Raw genomic sequence first — 19,485 nt, 5'->3', positions numbered from 1 at the left:
TTTCATTGTCCATATTTTGTGGCAGGTTCTTATTGTCTTCGTGAATCTTTTTGTCACGTGACACATCCTGGCTGGTAATTTCATGTCCCTTTTGAGATTTATTTTGATCTTGCATGTAATAAAAACCATCTTTTATCAGGTCAGGAATTTGAAAATCTGGAGCCAGAACACTTGAGGATTCTTTGTCTGTGTTTGCACTACACTTGCGAGCTTTAGGGCCCCGATTTACTTCCCCGGATCTACCATTCTTTTTTGTTTTCGCTTGGGTATGATGCTTACTAACCATAGAGCCTGCATTCCCAGTCTTCAGACTATATGTTGACTTTTCTGGGTCATTCGATATCTTTCCTTCACTTAAAGTTGGGGGTGTTTGAACTGGCGAATCTGAACAACTCAAGTCACTTAATGCTTTTACAATACTTTCCCCGACAAGAATGTCGACACGTGGGTCGTACAGCAAGTCATTGTGACCTCGACTGTGATGAAGTAGACCTTTATCAGTGTCTTGGCCCGGTCTGCCAGGTATACAGTGTGATAGCTGAGGTCGCGTAGTGAGTGTTGAACTGGTGATTGATTGTCCGGCCTGACAGATGGGGTTGTGTGTCATATGCCCGTGCGGATCAATACCACCACTTAAGCGTCGAATAGTGTTGTGTTTGGCTTCAGGAAGACAATGAGTCTGCGACTGGTCGTTTTTAAGTTGTTTACACCTGCCAGACATAGGTACACTGCCGTATGTCACTGGTGCGGAGTGTGTGGTTGGACACTTAGATACATGGGATGATGTTTCTGCCAGGTCTGAACTGTCTGTATTAAGAAATAGCTGTTCATCAGTTTGAAATGTGAGGGACCCATTAGTTGGTCTTTTCTCGTCTCCTATACATTTTCCTTTTTCTGAAAGGTCTGCCTCTAATGTTTCAACAGACTCGCTACCAGGGGAAACAAGCCTGAGCTGGTTTGAATCTGTGCTTATGTTTTGTTGTAATTTGTTCCTGGTCTGAAATGTATTTAGTTCTGTGTTATTTTCATAGTTACAAAACAACGAGTCTTTCATAACGGCAAAGCTACGTGGTTCTTTAGCTAAGACGTTATGACGATCACTTCCGCTTTCCACACGTTTACTCGCGTTTTCTGTTTGTAAAGACACGTACTGTGCCATATCCTCTTTGAATAGTTCCGTTTTGTCAGAACGCATCCTTGTCTGTGAAGAATTTGTACTGCTTGGTTTGTAGTCTGGTAATTGTATGCAGCTGTCATAAGTCCCATCATCTATTTCACGACCTAGAATCATGGGTTGGGATGTTAATGTTGCAGTATCTTCAGTTCTCGTTGATTTAGATTGAGTCTTCTTCTTCTTCCCGTTTTGTTTTCTTTTATTCTTACCCTTCTGGGAATCCTCTTTAGCTAGGTCTCCTCCATAGCATGGTGAATACATGGATGGGATCCCTCCATTCGTTTGGTTCGATGCTTCATAAGTTAGACCTTTGTGATTACTATGTCTTTCATCCCCTTGTGATTTTATTTCAGCCACTGATTTGCTTTTTCGCCTGTCATCTTCAACAAAATGTGAAGATGATTCCATTATGGTTTCACTGGTACTTGATTCTCCACCTCTTGTCTCCATGTCAGTGCTCATGTTATCTATTTGATGAGAGCCTGCTCTGTTGTTAACAGTCAGCTTTGAATGGGATGAAAATAACTGGTGTGGTAGACGTGAACAAACTGTCTTGCACGTGTCATCATTCGCAGTTTTATCATTGTCGGCAGGGACAGATTCTCCATCATGCTTTCGATTTTGATCACTCATTGGTTTGCAGCTTGTCTTCTTGGATGCTGCAATTTTATGTTTCTTCTCTACTTTGTCTGCTTTGCATTTGACTTTATCAGTCTTTGTCCGTTTTACTTTTTTCTTAACTTGCTGGTGATGATTACTGACCAGTCCTTTACTAGCTTGTGATTTAATGGATGTGGTTCTTTCATATTTTTTGTAGCATTTGTGTTCTGGGTTTAATCTGCTTATAAGCTTCAGTGACCTTTGCAGAAAATCATTGTGTTTTGAGACATCTGCAATGGATCCATACTGCCTGGTCAATTTGCTTTTGATGCTTTTCTTTTTCTTATGGAGTTTATACTTTGATCTGCGTTTAGGGATGGCATTAATCTCCCTTTTAATATTTCTTGAACTGCAATTAGTGGTCTTGTCAAAACTGTGATGGGGGTGGATCTGAGGAGCAGAATCATCTGATGTATGTTCAGGAATACCTTGGCATTGTTTGTAGGATTCCCTTGTTTCATTGCTTGTCACTTCCAGGTCAGAATCCTTTGTCAAGTCATCTTTGGGACTCTCACTTGTATGTACACTGTCCATACAATTTCCACATGATGTGCTGGAATTAATACAACCATCAGCCACCCCTTTTCTCAGTCCCCGGACACCAAAACTGTCCATGGTATCACAAACGTGAGTATCACAAGGATTCTCATCACTGTCAGAATCTGGAAGCACTGACAATCCTGAAGAAGACCCATACTCAAAAACAGGTGATACTGTTAAATGTACAAACAGCAACTCTCTGTCATGACCACCCGTTTGAAAATCACCCCTTTCACCAGAACCAACGTCAAAGACTCTCGGTCCTTCAAACCTTTCTGACTGCCTAGTGAGTCTGCTTTGAGGCGATTTGCACACAGCTGTGTTTTCAGAGTTCTCACATTCAACCATGGCTGCATTAATAGCTCGAAAGGAAATTTCGGCGGCGAGGTTTTGCATATCTCTGTCACTCACTTTAGAGGACCCCATTTGCACATCGGATTCTATCAATACTTTGGGCACTGACGCAGATGATTCAAGAGCCTCAGAAGAAATGATTTCATCATCTAAAGATGTTTTTAAGCGGGTTTCTGGGAGTTCATCAAATTCATTTACAGGCTGTACACAATCCCGAATTTCACGTTTTGGAGAACTGACAGCTACAAATGAAATGTTTCCATTTTTCACACATGTTTCCAAGTGAGTGTTGGCAAGATCACCAGATACAGCCTCTGTTTGTTTACAGTCGTGAACATCGTTGAAAGCAGGATCAACTTTTGTAAATTGCCTCGTCTGTATTTCGGATGCCACTGTCGTACTCGCGGTAGACTGTGACTGTTTGGTTTCATTTAACCTTTGCAGGATAACCTCAAGTGAAATGTTTCGGGACTGCAGGGATAATTTAGATGCTGCTGAATCTTGTTTAACAGTTTCGTTCACCACACCTGTTATTTCTTCAGAATTGTTAATTCCATTTAAAGCTGAATTGGGAGTCCAAAAAGAAACTGTCTCGGCAGTCTTGCAAAGCTTTCTTGGTACTTGGTTCTGTTTCTGCCCTTGTTCTGTTTCAGAAGTTCTATCAATTACTTGATCATGTATTTTTAAGTTACAAGATTCACGCCGAGCCAATTTGTTACCTTCCCCATCACAGATATTTTCTTTTTCCATTTCTGACGTAAGGGTTTTGCATTTCATTTCACGTGTTTCATCATTTTCCATGATTAATGAATCTTGACATGGATGAAATTGACTTTCTACATGGTCATGCGGTTTTGCAACGTCCGTATGAACTAAACCAATTCGATCACCTTTTGCGTTTGCATGCTTTAGATATTCCAGCAACATCTTAGAGCCTACTGGTCCCGATGTTTGCTGGTGCTCTCCACAGGATAAAACTAATAGTTCAGGCAAAGCAGGTTGTGAATTGCCTGCCTGGTGAAACTTTGTGACAGTTGTCTCCCTTGCATGAACATCAACACGTGCAATTTCCATTTCGTTTTCGCTGTGGTTTTCCAAATAATTGGAGTGTGTTGGACTGGAACACTCACTCTCTTCAGAATCGTCTCTCATGTTGTAATGCATCGTTTCCCAGAGCCTACAGCAGTTGGAATCAAAGCAGGCATATCCACATTTACCTTGAAAAAAGACAATTTCATAGTCTTTTTTAGAAGAGAGGAGGCTTTCACTGAGAGACTGGCATCGAGATAGATAAGGATGGCCTGTACAACAGTTAGGCTTGAATGTTGCATAGCCACAACATCCTTGGAAGAATACAACAGAGTCTCTCTCCTCTGTCCATGAGTACTTTAATGTACTTTTCCTGTCTGCTGAAAGCAACCTAATGTCATTGATGCTGTTCACATTTGACCTGGGAAAGGCTACCGGATTTGGGCATCTATGTGATAGAAATTCAACATTTGAAGACGATTTGTGACTCTGCCCATGCAAAAGTTTTGCATATCCTGTATTGCGTTTTGGAATACCTGTCGTGCCAGCTGCATGTGACTGAAACTGGCGTCCAAAACAAAATGGTCCATGTTTTGATTTTGATGTGCACAAACATCCAGAGGATCCTCCTCTCTCTCTGTTGCTGGTTTGGGCATCACAGCCTGGAGCACCTGCTGTTGCACTTCCATGAGCTGAGTCAAGGGAATCTTGTCTTTTCTTTCTACAGCAATTACCGAAAAATCCACAGCTTATGTTTGTGTCCCATGTTCTGCATCTGTAGAACCAGCGCCCCCTCCTGAAATTCCTAAAACACTCCCACGGAATGCATGAATCTATCCAGTCAATACTTTGAGACCAGTAATCAGGGGGAGGTTGTGGTTGTCTGTTTCGGTTACGCCACATCGTTATGTACTGACAGAGCACACCTGTAATCCACGGATGTAGTAGATCTGAAAGGAGTTTAATTGTTTATGCAATCCATTACTTATAGTACATTCCTTTGGTAGTTGCGGGAAATACGCATGTTAAAACTTCTACGTTTAACAGAAAATTGTAAGCTGAATAAAGTGCACCGTAACACAAAATATATAGTTCTAATCTTTAATGTTCTTTAAGACTTCCAATATACCTGCAGTGTTCAGTGAGTAGTCTCGGAGTGTAGTCTCATTGTCTGAAACGTCAAAGAGAAAACATACAAAGTATTTAATAGTAAACACTTCGTGTTTGCTTTAGTAACTGTACAACTATCACCACACCTATTGCAAGACTTGAACAGTCTTCAGCCTACTAAATTGAACCAGTAATGTCTAACATACGTTATCCACTAACAAACAGATATTATTTGAAAAAACTAATTCAATACCAGTATGCCTTGAAATTTATGTTACTTCTTGAATGCATTTTGCAAACAGTGACTGCTTTCAGTATATTATCAATACCACATTTTGACTCAGTCTGTTATTATCGATTTAGTCCAACAATGGCGATGTTATGTATAACACACATATGTGGTGGAGAAATAGGGTTATTTACGAAAAACATAACACATCACTACTTACATGAAATACTTTTGAAAATTTTCACCACAAGAAGTCTTGTCTGTGGCGATGTATTGTCATGGCAACATGACTTTGAACGTCCACAAGGTCCAAATCTGCTCAGCGACCTCTTTCAGCTACCTCCATGAGGCTCAGCTTAAGAGAGGAAGCTTCATCTTCGATAGCGCAACGACATCTTGGCAACAATGTCAGTGGAAGGAAACTGTACCAGTTGTTCGACAACAGTCTCAATATTAATTTCAACGATGTCGTCTTGTGCACTTTGACCTTCGTTTGTGTTCGTTCATTGTAGCCTGTACATGAACCATGATTTATTAAAGTGAAGAAGGATGATTCGAAACATCTCTGGTGCATGCGTAGTCTGAGAACTGTCAATCTCACCGAGACAGAAAAGCGCGAGTTTGATACACGCTTGCATATTTTATGCCTCTCATAAAGGACAGAAATTGACGGTAGCTTTATATCCTAAAATTGCCATCAGCTTGAACTGGGGAATCCAGAATGATAACGAGGCACACAAGGATTATCTCTTGAAGCTTTAGTTTCTTTTGATTTTCTCTTACAAACAGGATGCACACAAAAAAATAAATTGTCCTTATTTTTTACATGTGAGAACCTCCAGGGATATACAGTATAGTAGGCTTGAATTTGGATTTATATTCTCCAAATGGACATCCGAACGTATTTGTGCAAAATGCCGCAATTCGATGAGAAGGTGCCTTTAGTATACAAATACAGATCGTGGTTGGAATTCCAGCCCACCTGCCCAACGTTTTCCCCTACGATGTCCAGATGGAGGTGACACAATGTAAAATAACTATAATACTCAAAGCTAAACTGAACTAAATCTATCCAGTCTGTCATCTGAAGACATACAACACTTATCAACTCCATATATTGTATATATCGACATGTAGGTTGTCAGACAAATGGATTTCTGGCCATCTGGCTAGCAGAAATTTGTTTGGTGTGGTTATTTTCTGAGGGTTGAATACGTGTATAATTTACAAATGTCAATGAATAATGTAGCTTTTTTCATAGAAAGTTGCTTTTTTTAAAAAAATGACGAGGCACACCGTTTCAGTTTACATAGTAACTGTTGGTTTTCACCTATTGCTTAATATAAAGGTGTCGCGAGGGATTTCCGATCTGATGTGCCTGATGTGTTGCTGGTGTCATCAGTCGAGGGTTACAATGAACACAACACAGAGGGTACACACACCCTATACCCCGTGGGTAAAGGCTTCCAAGACATAATCTTATTGTTTCCACTGTGTGTAGCTACTTTTACCATTCAAAACTAATGACGATTTTATGGAATAGTAAGTAACGCTGATGTCAATTTGGGTTAGTCGTTGACGTTAATGTTTTGGCGCGTAGATAGTGGATCATCCTCATCCATGGATGTGAGGGTGTGTGTGCGGGCGTTTGCATGCACGTGTGTGTGTGTAACTTCTACAGTTTTGGAATAATTCAGGTTTTGCTAACATTGCTAACTTTGGAATTCTCATTTTCAATTAGAAGCTATATATGCTTAGGACTGATACCTAAAGACGACACAGTATCCATTGTTCAGTGTTCGTATGGTGCCCGGGCGTGCTGTGATGAGGCGAGTGGGACAGGGTAACATGAAGTACCATCTTTCACTGCAGTTTGATACATTGTTGCTAGATCATCGAACCACGACTCTTTAGGCGCTTGGTGGTGTAAGCGAGTTTAGTTTTATGCCACGTTTAGCAATATCATGCGATGGTCAGCAGAAATGGGCTTCACACATTGTAGAAATGTGGGGAATCGAACTTGGTTCCGGCGTAACGAGTGTACGCTTCAAACTACTTGGCTACCTCCGGTTGTATCAGTAATAACTATGACCTTGGTAGATATTATCTATGTTAGTGCTTGATAGACTTCCCGGTTCTAACTCACAAATAGTCTTTTTCATGTTCAAATTGAAACTATTTTCCTTTAGAATCTCTTTTCAGGGCACACAATGACAGGCATCCTACATCTTTTAGACCATAACGAAATCAATAGTAATAGCTGAGAAAAGGAAAATGGCACATCTAGCACTTTTGAATAATTTGCCAAGCTGACTGCTGTTTCCATGGAAACTGTATCGATTTCTACCCGGCTAAGCTTTAAATTTTTCATTGCAAACGTATCATATTTCATTATACCATGATGAAGAATTATGTTTGTTTTGCAATATGAAATTCAAAAGAAAAAGTACAAATGTAACTACGATTTGATGTCAGTATAAAAAAATATTGCCAATTTCTAGTTTCTGCTCAAAATTACGCATCGTCCCAAAGCCAGGGCCTGTTGTTCCCGGGTTCGAATCCCACTAGCATTAAACATCAGTTAAAGGCAGAATGTTAATTCTTATCAAGGTTAGACTGCTACCAAGTTCTTAGAAACATAGGAAATTCTACTAAATATGCCATATCAAGGCTTGGAAATCATTAGATTCGAAAAACACATTGCGAAAGGAGACAAATAATTTGGACAATTTTATAAAGAGACGCGGAGTAACTGATGTAGGGTTTTTTGGCAATTTTATGAAGAGACACAGGGTGACTGGGGTAGGATGTTTGGCAATTTCATGAAGAGACTCAGGGTGACTGGAATAAGGATGATTGGCAATTTTATGAGGGATACAGGGTGACTAGGGTAGGGACGTTTGGCAAAGTTTTGAAGAGACGCAGGAAGACTGCGGTACATATGTTCCGATCAATCCGTAGCACCAAACAGATTGTATGAAAGAGTTTGTTTTTTTAAGATTACAGCATGACCGAATCAGCAAGGTTGTAAAGTAATTTGCATCAGTTGAACCGGACATGACGACTCTAGAATGTGATGGATAGGCAATCTGGTATTGTATGACCAGACATAATCATCGGTGCATTACTTGTGTCAAAACTGACAATATTTTCAAATCAGTTTCAGTTCATTAACTTAAGGTATTTATCAAAACTAAGGGTGTGCAAGTAACGTTTCACAGTTCAGAGATGTAAAGTTTTCAGACTAGCGTTAAATATAACGGTATGCAAGCCATGAGTCTCCATTCCAGGTTGTGTCGACGCTGTTCTCAGATATGTTCAGCTGCAAGCTCAGAAAGTCTCTTTGACGTCTGTTATTAAGAATTCAACGCTTTCACCAGATCTCGTTTTGGGTTACCGCTAAAGGTCGTCGGTAATGTATTTACACGGAGGAACTAGAACCACGTGAAGGAATACGTATATCCGCTTTGGACATCTTCTGGACGTGCAATGGCTGGTTCCATATGTCGTATATTTCACCAATCTGTTGCCATGCCAGCATTGTGATTTTCCATTGAACTTGGAGTTTGAATTGCGGCAGGGAGGTGGGTAAAAATAATTACTTGTCATTATGTTGCTCTCTAAAATACATATCTTCAGGTAATGTTGAAATACTGAATCAGGAGAGGGTTTTTTTCATATAGTTTGCATATGTTTCATGGGAATAGTAAACAAATCGATTCACGATACCAGAATTTGCGATCTTTGTCAAATATTGATTGCTTTGAATCTCACATATTTCATAGTTTGGATAGAGCAAAATGTTCTTATTCAAGGTTTTGTGTTGGTTTTCATATATTTTAACCGTGGAAAGACGTTGATAAAATAAGGCACAATGGTAACCTATCGCTTACTATTTTTCTATTGATTCGGTTTAATGTCATTCGTTTCCAAGACAACAGACCCATATTTTCTAAGGATTCTGATAATACAGGATTTTAACAAAAATAATGTGATTCAAAACATGTTAGTACAATGTGCCGAGCTGACAGCAGGTCGGAATGGGTGTAAACATAAATTCTCCATGACAGATGCCACACGAATGCTCTTGTAGAAAATCTGAGGACATTTTCATTTCATTACAGATGTGGAGCAGCGTCCGTCGCTACCGTGGTCGTTCCACTCGTGACGACGACCTCATCATCTCCTGTAGCTGCATCACAGACTGGTGCTTTACCTGGTGTGGTAAACAATGCAATGCGAAGTCACAGCAACGTGCCTCCCTCTCCAGTCAACTGAGTTCTGATTCTGACCAGTCGGAAGAGTCTAAGTGTTGTTCCTTTGGAGGATGCTGCGTCCAGACCACCCAAGTTCGGGGAAGTGGTGATCAAGGTTCTCAGGTCCTACAGGAAGAAATTGCGACTGAGGGCGACCAAGCAGAATGGACAGTCCAGAATCAGGCTGATAAAAATGACACTAATGATGAGGAGCTTAATGATGTTGGGCATTGGTCCTATTTACGTCGATTCCGACCAAGATTCTTCAACAGAGGTGGAGCTGATGTTAGTGGCGATAACCAAGAAAAGGAAGATGGCCCTAAATCTTCAGGATTCCGGAGGCTGAGCTTGTGGTTTAGACAACTGCATCAGAGGGCTGAATCTTCTCCCGACTCTGCAGTCTCACCCTCTGCTGTCAATGCTGCAGAATGTCTAAAGGAAGAGGATGATGAAACAGAATGTGACGAGGTACACAACACACAAAACGTACAAGATTCATCGCCGTGGGGAAAAGGTCCATTTATTGTGTTTGAGAGAGGTCGATGTGGTTATGCAGCATTTGATCCAAACTGTTGCAAATTGTGGGAGTCAATGGAATACACTATTGCCGGGACTACACCCAGATCAAGTCGTGAAGTTAAACAACCAGCAGGCACCAAAGTTCTTGTTGAACCCACATCATTATTAAAAAACGACGTCTTGGATAATGTTCAACAGAACACATCGGTTACAAGGATCACTGTGGCTTCCGATCTGGAACGTGGGCAGGAAAAGGTGTCATGCACAACATCAACCAAAACAGATGGACCTTTAGTTCCATCAAAGCAAACTCAAGTTCATACCCCTGACACCAAAGACTCAAGCAAGGAATTGATGGGCATTGAAAAGGTTGATCTGACAAGGGATACTGTAAATGCAAAAATTCCGTCAACAGTTCAGAAAGATATTTGGGACAGCAGCCAGTCTGTGGGTACCGGACATCGCATTCATCATCCCATTCCCGAAGTTATCATATCTGGGGCTAGCTCACCCACGCCAAAGGAATATACAAGTGCTGAAGTTTACCAAAAGGTCCCCAAAAGGTCTCTTCCCAGACAAAGAAGTGTTGATGGAGAGGCTTCACTGGAGAAAAAACATGACTCAAATGACCACCATGACCCAGAAAAAGAGACGGTCAAGGTGGACATAATAAACTATATGCTTAAGGGTTCACCTAAAAAAGCGCCTTGTCGCACTGTCAGTAAAGAAGCGCCAAACACATTGAAAGAATCGTCCGGGCTTTCTGAACCCAAGAAGAGTGTGAGGTTCAAGGAGCTACCACTGAGCCATTCTTCAAACACGAAGGGTAGAGCTGTATATATTGGGACATCTAAGCATTCGTCTTCACCAAAGAGCGAGATATTTGACTGCCTCTCGATGACTGTTGAACGCAGACGTGTAACGCTGCAGGGGACTAAACAGACCACGACTACCCCATGTGTGAAACCAGCCGAACCTGACGGACCAGTGGAGTCTCCTAAAGGAGTCAAAGAATATGTGAATGAATATTCAGAGCTGTGTAAAGCTTCGGTTGACCAAGAAAGGCAAATTCTACAAACCGTTATTGACAGCGTCAGAGAATACTACAAGATGCCAACAGCGCTTGACAACGCTGTGCCACAAAAGAAAGTCAACAACAAACCTGAATGATACCATATATTCAGAGTTGTGTAAGACGAGCTGATCAAGAATGACAAATTCTTCAACCCGTTATTGTCAGTGTCAGTTAGTACTAAAAGATGCCAACAGCTCTTGACAACACTGAACCACAAAGGACCATCAACCAAAAGTTCGGAATCTATTCAGAGCTGTGTTATGTCAGTGTTAATAAATTCTCTAAAGCATTATGGACAGTGTAAAGGAGTACTTCAAGATGCCAACAGCTCTTGATAACATTGTACCACAAAAGAAAGACAACAAGTTACATTTGTGATCGTCTGATTTGTATTATTTGCAATATTCGTATGAACTATTAGTCACTGAAAACCCGTGTTTCCACTGGACGATTGGAATGCACAAATATTTATCGGTGTGGACAATGCGACAGGTTACTGTTCAGTGGGTCAATAGTACAACGATAATTCAATCAAAAAGGGTCCCTTTGTGCAGGAGTTCGTATGTCACGGCCTGGATGGTCAGTGATATTTGGAAATATTTACAGGCTTGAAATTGCTGGAAACAAGGCATGAGAACTGTTTACAGCTTACTGAAAGTCTAGTTCACACATTAAAGGTTGTGATGATACATATACTGATGTACATATACTTGGCTTGCACATGTTCCATATCGGGGGTGGACACTACTTAAAATGTACAATATGGGCTGAAAAAGAAGACACGTTTTTGAGGGACCACTCACGATTATGCTAATCGTGGAAATCGCTGTGATTTCTTATTAAACATCTGCCATATACATGACATGCAAAATTAATTTTCTAAAAGAAGAATCTTCAGATGATCGAGTATAAATTATTGCATAAATTTTGGAAGGGTTGAGTAAAACCTGCAAGGAATGATTTATAGATAGTAATATTCAAACCCAGATATCGCCCTACAGTAATTTGAAAGTAGTGTCGGTTTGATATTTTTCACGATCTTTATACGCTAATGCATATTGTATATATAGTGCTATCTTTATGTGAGTGTTATCAAGTAAACATTTGGAAAGGTTGCGGGTATGTTCTCATTCTTAAAATCGATTGAAATATGCTATGAGTATAACTTGAATATTGCTTAGTGCGGCGTTATTCAAGTAACCCAATGCAAACACATGCAGTAACATGCGGACTCCAGCCACCTGTCTACACTACTTGCATAATCAGTTTCTGTGAGTAGAAGTATATTTAGGGACTGGTACTTTATTCGCACAGGGCTGTTTCATGCTAATCTATCGGCGACCTTTCAGCCTCAAATACATTTCATATGTTTCATGCCAAAATCGGTTTACCTAAATTTGAACTATGCCCACGCACACACACACACACCGATCTATATAATGCTCAAATATATTTTCAAACAGGGTATAGAAGGAACACAAAATAGGGATTTTACAAATTAATCTTACGTTAGTACCAGACACAAGTACATGTACCAGCATACTGTTCATCTTCTGCAACCCTGGATCAACTATGTGAGAAAAACATCGAACTGGACATCAACGTGACGTCCTCATTCTCCATACCAAACTTTATTTGTATATTCCTATGGGGCAAGCTTGCTGGGAAATAACTAAGTTACTAAGTATGTCCGTTCGGGCACATGTCTAAGCGACTCGTTCCTTCAAGCGACTCTTTCCTTAATGAGATTCCCCCTTGGTGATGTGATGAACCATCTCATGGTGTTAATCTGTCTTGCTCACATTAGCAGAGGTCGTGTCCTCACAGATTTTTGGATGTTAGAAAAACAATTGCTGTTCAGATAAAGACATCACTGACGTCTCAAATATACCCGTCATGTGAACAAAGAGAGAGGTGGGAAGTTAAATAAAAGGTTGCGGGGTATATTTCATAATACAAACAATATTGATTCCTATACTAATACTTAATACAGTAACATTGTTTTGTAGCCTTAGTCCATTGGATATGTTACCTATAATTGTGGCAACTTTAAGGGTCGTGAAGCTGTTACCAGGGTGGAATGTGGAATGGGTGATCTTGTACTCCCCAGGCAAGCATTCAGCTTGCCATGGTCTTGGCAAGTGTCTACTTGTAGTCACCTAGAAATACGTCAGATTGCGGGAATCGATGAAGGTTTACAGGTTACCATCACCTGTGATATACAATGCACGACTACTTAACATGGTAAACTTCTTTTGGGGAACAGTGATATCCTCTTTATAAGAGCAGGATTTGTTGTTGACATTAATTAGACAAATGGCATGCATTATTATAGTGATGTGGCGATATAAACAGGTCTCTACACTTCTTACAATAAGGACATACCAGAAGGAAATGAAGTACATCTACAACAGATCCTAAATTGCACATCGAGCACAGCACTTGATTATGGTATTTCAAACGTTTCAAACGTAGTGGCTGAACATTCAATTTATGAGATGCACAACGAAATTTACAGCATATTCTTTAAGAGATCCTGTAACGGCTCTAGTACATACTAAACTCCCTAATGTGTTTTAAAATTGCCATAGTTACATGTATTCAAAAAGATGACGTTGAAATCTTGGAATGCCAATTTTGGTAATTGATGGGCATTTACCAAAATGTGTTGATACGGTCTTTTTCTGATATGGAAGTATGCAGATACAAAACATGTAGAACACACATGCCATTAATCTTCAACAGTGAAGACACCATTTAATTTGCAAAACAGGCAATGCCTTTCATCGTAAACAACATTAGTAGGTCAACCGGGTTTGACTGCTAGTTTACAATTACAAAACCGAAATCGGGCATATACATTCTTTAAATATTGAAGGGCTTCTTTATTTATCAAGTAGCTCCCTGTATTTAACAAAGTTGTGAATTGCTTATAGTACCAAGATTTATGACTGCCATCGAGAGATGATTGACAAGACTGGTATAAATTATCATGTAATCTCTGTTTACATGATTCAGTGAATATTTTGTGATCACCAATTTCCTGGTTTATCCAAACAAATCCAAACCCAAACTGAAAAAGAACGTTTTTTTATTCTAGTTGCCCATGAATTTCGTGATACCTTGTCTAAAGATAATAGAATAAAATAGCACTGTCTTAGTAATAGTCAGGCATGTTTAGAAGTCTGCATCAGTATTTGGTAGCACTGGAAACGATTTTCGCAGCCTTAGAACCGGAAAGCTTGTTTTTCTAGCCTGAACAGCTCAAGTCCCACACACCTTTGACGAAACTAATCTGGAAGAAAATTAGCAGATATGTAGCAGATTTTAATAAACTCCAGAATAGAACCTTTCCGCACTCCTCAAAATTCCGCCATTTCTTAATACAATTACATTGCTCTTGTTAAAATATACGCTCAGTCCCTACTTCATGCAAAACTTTCCCAAAAAATATAACTTTTTGGTAACCCTATAACTGCATCATCATTCAAAGCAAAATCATCTGCAAACAACAAAAATAAATTTTTTTCTAACTGGTCATGAACAAATATACCCCTTAAGCCACTCTGTATTAATTCTGATATTAATTCATTAATGAATAAAACAAACAAAACCGGACTTAACATGCTATGGTAAGTTTTAACACAAGATTTAACCTTACAGTACATATCACTAAGAACATTGTGCAATTACCCACAAATACATTTTTATGCGAAATGTGAAATAGTTTATATCTGTCTATCAAATCAAAAGCTTTCCGAAAATCAATAAAGGCCACAAAGACACAACTTGTGAAAGCACAGCCATTTCTCTTTATCACCACCCCCAAAACACAACGCATGGAATGCACGTGCATATCGTAGTAGCCTCATACACGCGCATGGGGTGTCGTTCTTGATTCTGGTCGTTTTCAAGAGGGTCGATAAATCACAGTAGATCATTTTTCATCTTGCATCACAGTTGTTAGTGTTTGTTTCAAGCCGTTTTTGTGAGAAAATTAAAGTTTTACCCAATCAGCTTTCAAGAAGAATTATTGCACAAACAACTATAGTCATAAGGAAGTGCAAGTGATGATGAACACATTCATTATCATATGAACATTGATTTAAAATCTTAAATTAAAAATGAAGTTCCTCTACTTTTGTTGAAGAATATATTTGCCTGAACTCTTCGACTTTTACCTAGCGCACAGGTGAACATGCTATCACACTCATTATACACTGGCCATTGGATTGAGTTAGTGAGAATGGATGAGTGAGTGGGTGAGTGAGTGAGTAAGACTGGTTAATGAGAATGAATGTGAGTGAGATGGGTTTGACGCTTGATGCCAGGTACACGCATACATTACGTACATTACAACTGATTCATGAGAGTTTTTTCGTCACAAACGACGATTGTACTTTTTCTCACAGTGAAACCTTTAAAAAGATATATCTTCTAATATTTATCTTATATATGAAACAATCGACCTGAATAATTTAGACTTGTGGAGTAAGCTTAGCTCAAGCCTTTGTAAATCCTTGAAGTCGAGGCTCAATAGGCGAAGACGACTGATAAACTGAACCTCTCATGAAAAAGACTTGATATTAAGATATTAAAATGATTTATTTTTCATCATTACCCCTTTCCACATTTTTCAAATATGTTGGAATTTTATCTTAGTTTCTGGGAACCTGTTGGTGGGATGTCCAAAGGTTCCCGTGGGAACAATAACATCGAAATGAGTATCAGCTACACTTGTTTCTTCATCGTTGAGGAGTTTTACGGAGACAGTCGCATGACATCAATTCCATCTCGATCTTCTGTCAGACATCCATGGGTAGTCCTGGCAACGCGTGCATCCACAACACCGTTTGTGTCGAACATAGGCCATGTCGAAGAAGGCTTGGGAAACGCTCCTCTTGCTCAGTTTCGACAGGGATTCGGGACAGCATCTGATTTCACACGTGCAGTATACTATGTCGTTAGCATAACCTTCATCTGTAGAATAACAACGAGTAAAAGTGTTTACAAACGAGTAAGATGTTTACGTTGTAGGATGGCCTAGTGGTTAAAGCGTTCGCTCTTCACGCTGGAGACCCAGGTTCGATCCACCACAAACATATGTTCAAGTCGAAGTTGCGTGATCTAGTGGTTAAAGAGTTCACTCTTCACGCTGGGGACCCAGGTTCGATCCACTACAAACATATGTTCAAGTCGAAGTGGCGTGGTCTAGTGGTTAAAGCGTTCGCTCGTCACGCCCTCATGGGTACAGTAAGTGAAGCCCATTTCCGGTGTCCCCCGGGGTCATATATTGGATATTAGTATTACTAAAAGCAGCGTGAAATTAAACTCTCAGTTCGAAATTGTACAGTCGAATCACTCAAGTAGGGACCTTTCGTTGATAAGAGTGAGTGAGTGAGTGAGTGAATGAGAGAGTGAGTTTAGTTTAGTTTTAGGCCGCCACTCTGAAGTTATGTCAGTCGATCGGTGAGTCTTGAGTCGCTTTTAGTAACATTCCAGCAATATCACAGCGGGGAACATCAGAAATGGGGTTCACACATTGTACCCATGTGGGGAATTGAACCCGGATGTACAGCGTGACAGGCGAACACTTTAACTAACCACTAGGCAACCCCACCGGCCCTATAAAGTTAAGAGTACAAATGATGACGGGGTGGTTTACATGCCAGGTTGTACATTTTTCATGATGAAACATCATTTAAAAAATATAAAGAAATTTGACTCGTTTACATTTAAACAGTTTGATGAATATTAACTCATTGAGTTTTCCACATGATGCAACAACGCGATATATGTCCCTTCTGGGGTTCCATACGAGTGCGGATATACCTACATGACTGACAGGCGATTGAAGGCACCAGGAGCACAAACGCGGAGATCCAGACGGCTATGTTCATCCTGAAATTAACAACAGTTGTGATGATGAAGATGTTAACAAATATAATTACTCTCGTGCAGTTACAGCTTCCATTCGTGCGAAAAAAGAAAGTCAGGTAAAAGCAAATGAACGCCCACTTTTGATGGACAATAGAATAATACAAACACGAAATGGTGAAATGATCAGTCAATAGTATTGAATAAAATGCGGAACTTATGTTTAAATTATTATTTTCAATGATTTTGTTTTTATTTCGTTTTATTTATTTATAATTTCGTTTTATTCATTTATTTATTTTTATTCCTTTAACAGATACATATACTTGTCCCACTTACTTGTGTGTTTACAACTGGGATCGGTATATTTTCGGGTGAAGAGTAAGTTCACTTCTTATCAGATACCATTGTGAATGAAGGTATGGATATGTATAAGGTATGGATACGGCAATAGTCCAGTTTTATGACCCTTGTTTGTAAATAATCGAGCCTCAGCCCAAACAAACTGCCCAGTGCTTGCCTTCGAAAGTGTATCATTTGAATGATGAGTGACCAATGTGCGAAATGGCCACTTGGTCGCTAACCCGTGGCTAGTAAAAATCAAGTCGGGCCAGTAAATCTCCACAGTCACTTGGCTATTGAATTTTCATGGGGTCAATTTGTAAATAATCACTCTGATTTGTCAAGTTATAATACTTCTTTAAATCATGAAATAGTATACCCTGTTAGAAACGCTCATCATATTAACAGCTTAAGGATGACACCCATATCGTACCAGTGAAGATCCGAGAAAGAACTGGCCTTCAGCTACCCACGCTTGTCGTTAACAGTCGACAACGGGATCGGGTGGCCAGACTCGTCGACTCGGTCAACAAGTCATCGTATCCCATTTGTGTAGATCATGCTGTTAATCATTGGATCGTGTGGTCCTGTGTCCCGATCCATAAAGCTTTCGTTGCGCTACGACCTTCGTAAGAATGTGATAAACTAAAGGGTTACGACAGATCGTAAAGTTACGAACGCTTTGTGGATTGGAAGCCAGGCTGGATTATTTACAGACCGCCGCCATATTGCTGAAATGTTGCTGCGGCGCCAAACAACACTGTAACAGACACACAAACAAACCTTTGTTCTAATTGGTTACACATATTTCATGCCGATTCAAAGAATTCATAACAAATACGAGATTTATGGTACTTGTTGGCACTGTGCCTGGTGATCGATGTTATGAGGATAAAGGTCTGTGAAGATCCGGGCTAGAATAGGCCTTCAGCAAACCATGCTTGCCACAGAAGTCGCCTATGCTTGTCGTAACAGGTGACTAATGGGATCGGGAGGTCACCCTCGCTGACTTGTTCGACACATGTCATCGGTTTCCAGTTCTGCATATCGGTGCTCATGCTATTGGTCACTGGATTGTCTTGTCCAGACTCGGTTATTTACAGACCGACGCCATATAGTTGGAATATTGCTGAGTGCGTCGTAAACATTAATTCACTCACTATGAGGATGAAATAAGGACGGGTAGGATCGGAGTCAGCAATATGTGAGCATCCACGTCACAATGTAACTGAACACTGTTTCAGCGTTCTGCCCTCTTACCTAAAATAAATTCTATATTATCGTTGATTGTTAAGAAAATGCATCTCCAAAACATGCCTACCTTGCAGGGAATCACAAGCATGAAATGCGGGTTGTCACTCAATCAAGGGCAAGTCTGTGGTTTATGTACATTGCAACCCGGACGTCGGAGTGGGCGGAGCCAGCAAACCGGGCCAGGAAGCTCGTCTTTCATTGGCTGATGAAGGCTTCTTGTTTATACACGCAAGACGAAATTGTTTATGATCAATAATATTCATGTCCTGATCCTTGAACGAATATTTCAACATAGGTGTATTCATCTCGTCGATACAGTTACTGCATACATGTGAATGTGCTGATGTGTATTAAGCGATGTACATGTACATAATTATTACCCTACACCCCAGAGGGTCCAGGCAGAATCGGCCTTCAGCAACCCATGATTTTCATAAAAGGCAAGTATGCTTGTCGTAAGAGGCGACTAACGGGATCTGGTGGTCGCTGACTTGGAAGACTCATGTCATATAGGTTCCCAACTACGCAGATCGATACTCATGCTGTTGATCACTGGAGTGTCTGGTCCAGACTCGATTATTTACAGACCGCCGCCATATAGTTGGAATATTGCTGAGTGCGGCGTAAAACTAAACTCACTCACTCATTATATCGACAGTATGTGTGTGTGGTTTTACACTCGCTGCAGCACCTGGAAGGAAATACGCAATATGCAAACGCTGCTTCATGCATCAGAAAATACATATAGGGTTTTCACAATGAACAGTAGTGAGTTTATATCGCTTTCAGCAATATTCCAGCAATATCACCCGGAGGGCAATGCAATGGGCTTATTCACCCACTGATCCGTGTGGCGATGCGAACCCAGGTCTTCAGCGGGGCGAGCGAGTGCCTAAACCGCCAGGCTACCCTATCATTCCTTAAGTCAAACATCAGAAAATACACGTGTTTAACAATGAACAGTAGTGAGTGAGTCGGGTTTTACGCCACTTTTAGCAATATTCCAGCAATACCACGGCAGAGGACACCAGACATAGGCTTCACACTCGTACCCACGTGAGGACTC

The 19,485-nt window shown here is 40.3% G+C and overlaps 1 long non-coding RNA gene across 1 annotated transcript; it reads right to left on the bottom strand.

Moving 5' to 3' along the window:
* Positions 1 to 15,532: 15,532 nt before the first annotated feature.
* Positions 15,533 to 18,533, bottom strand: LOC137268585 (uncharacterized). Its single transcript, XR_010955044.1, has 3 exons — positions 18,487 to 18,533; positions 16,783 to 16,847; positions 15,533 to 15,926 (listed from the first exon to the last, which is right to left on the bottom strand). It is a non-coding gene; the product is annotated as an uncharacterized lncRNA (long non-coding RNA).
* Between the last annotated feature and the right edge of the window lie 952 nt (positions 18,534 to 19,485).

Source organism: Haliotis asinina, chromosome 16 (assembly GCF_037392515.1).
Source record: "Haliotis asinina isolate JCU_RB_2024 chromosome 16, JCU_Hal_asi_v2, whole genome shotgun sequence".
NCBI lineage: Eukaryota > Metazoa > Mollusca > Gastropoda > Lepetellida > Haliotidae > Haliotis > Haliotis asinina.
Note: the sequence above shows the minus strand (reverse complement) of the source record. Positions and strands in the feature narration are given on the sequence as shown.